Below are 2,612 nucleotides of genomic sequence, written 5' to 3' on the forward strand. Positions count from 1 at the left end.
AGAGTCCCAGGAGGGCTTAGAGGGCGTTTGAGGGGCAAGGCTTCCGACTTCAATTTATGGAGGTCATCCTCCTGGGATGGAGGGGGACTTGGCTGGGACCTCCAAGTGACCTCCCTCTCAGATCCCTGGCATCTGGACCTGAGGGGTCACTGTGCAGGAACCCAAGTGGGCATGAGGTGGGGGGTGTCATGCTAGGGCCACGAGAATACTTCAGACTCCACCCAAGCAGGAGGGAGGGAGGGAGGGCCATGCCGGATCTACACCACAGAGGCTTCTCTGGGGGTTTGGGGGTACCTGTTTCAGGGGGTACCTTGGTCTCTGATGTCATTCACCCACCCGCGCCTCCAGCAGCTCAGTCCCCCGCCCAGGCCCCTGCTGCTGTTCCCAACACAGCAAACTTATTCCTGCCTCAGGACCTTTGCCCTCTTTGCTCTTCCCTCTCTGCCTGCTCTGCCTCTGCTCTTCCCCCTGGTAACCAAAAGGCTCACTCCCTCTTCTCCAGCAGCTCCTGGCTCCAATGTCACCTTCCTCAGGTCTTCTGTCCGTTCCCAGGAAACTGCCTCCCCTGTCCCTTACTTGACCGCAGTTGTCATTACCTGACATTTTTCTCTTCCTTTATTTAGATCTTCCTTTCACCCCCTGTTCCTTCAACCCTGGGATACAAGATCCCCCCAGGCGAGGACACTGTCCTGGGCACCACTGTATTTCCAGCACCAGAACTGTGCCTGGCACATTATAGGTGCTCAATAAATATTCATCAAATGAATAAATATATGCCAAAGCTCTAGCCCTTCGCATATGCTGGATCCATTTCTACCTCCCCAACATTGGCAGTAAGTTCTACTATTATCCCCATTTTACAGAAGAAAGGGAGGCTGAGAGTGGCTCACACCCTTGCCTAGGGTCATGTAGCTAGCCTAAGTGAAAGGATCTGGAATCCTGCCCCAGCAATAGTGGGTGGCTTGTCCTTTTAGTAGGTTCTGCCAAATGGAGAGGTTGGGGGTGGGAGCTCTGGGCTGTCAGGACCAGGGTGGGAGTGAGACTTTTGGCTGGCTGCTCAGGTCCTGGCCTCTGGTTTTGGGTGGGGTGAAGTTCCAGAATCCCCCTGACCCAGTCCTGCAGAGGAAGAGGAACAAGGATGTGGGGCAGGCTCAGGGCAGAGGAACAGGAAGCCAGGGACACTGGACACCTTTGTGGTCTGGGCCTCTGTGCCAACACCTCCTGGGCTGTGAGATTCCTCTGCAGAAAATAACTCTCTTGCCATTCCGAGCCCTCCCTCTGGCAGCCCGTGACAGGCAGAGAGGCAGTAAGGACAGGCCTTAGGTACTGGGCAGGGGCATCTGCTCACAGCCCTATAAGCCGGTGTTCACTGAGCACCTACTATGGGCTTGGTGCTATTCTAAGCACTTTACTAATAGGAACTGAAATTCTCCCCACATGATGGGTATTACCATTATTCCTAATTAACAGGTATGGTAAACTGAGGCCCACAGTGGGTGGGTAACCTGCCACAATCACATAGTTAGAGGAGAGCCTGGCTCTGCCCTTTGCCACTTACGGCCCCTCCTGCCTCCATCCAACCCTTCCTCCAGTCCTCTCCCTCAAGCCCTCAGTCAAGAACTTTCTTACAGGCCGTGTGTGACATGTCAAAGGTCTCTCCTTACCCCTCACTATGGAACCAGAACAGGGCTGTGTGAGACAGACCTGGGTTCTACCTGGACCAGAGACTTTGCCTCTAAGCCCATTTCTTCATTGGTAGGTTAGAGGTCCAGATGGCCTCAACCTGGACAGGCTGTTGTGGGGTCCCGCAGGGGTAGGACCTTGCATCTAAATGTGGAGACACCATGGACTGGGCCTGCAGCCCTCGTCTTGTGCAGAGTGGCCTCAGTCATGTAACTATCCGTCTGTGTCTCATATGGAGTCGCCGGGAAACTTAAAGGAACACCAGACCCTGGCATGGAGCCTGGTGCACACTTGGTGCTTCCTACAGGACTTACTTTTTTCTCCCCCCAATTCTTCCACGATGAGTAACATTATTGGAAACTTCCTGAGCCAGGCCCTGTTGTAAGCGGCCACGTTTATGAACTCCTCGACTGTTGTAGTAGTCGTGGCTCGCAAAGCAAGGTCCCTGAATAAGCACCATCAGCATCCCTGGGAACTTGCTGGTGGTGCAGACCCTCAGCTCACCCCAGATCTGTGGGCTCAGAAACTCTGCGCGTGGGCTCTGGCACTCTTTCAGTAAGCCTCCAGGAGATTCTGGTGCAGCTCAAGTTGGAGAACTAGTCACTTCCAAGAACGCTGGGAGACAGGTGCCACTCTTACGCCCATTGTACAAAAGGGGAGACCAAAGCTCAGAGGGCTTGACCCCGCTCCATGTTACATGACTGCTAAAAATCAGGGGTAGAACTTGAACTCGGGCCTCCAGGCGCCTGACTCTGTCCTCACAGCCTGGCACTGGACTCTGATGACACAAGGCTTGTGGAAGATGCTAGAGAATCCCAGATCGTGTCGGTGACTTAGGCCCCAGAAAATGGACCAACCCCCGCCCCCCGCCCTTCTAGCGCAATGGGAGGCTCCCACCCGCTCCCAGGGACCTCACAGGCACAGCCACA

The sequence above is a fragment of the Leopardus geoffroyi genome, chromosome E2 (genome assembly GCF_018350155.1).
Source record: "Leopardus geoffroyi isolate Oge1 chromosome E2, O.geoffroyi_Oge1_pat1.0, whole genome shotgun sequence".
NCBI classification, from domain to species: Eukaryota; Metazoa; Chordata; class Mammalia; order Carnivora; family Felidae; genus Leopardus; species Leopardus geoffroyi.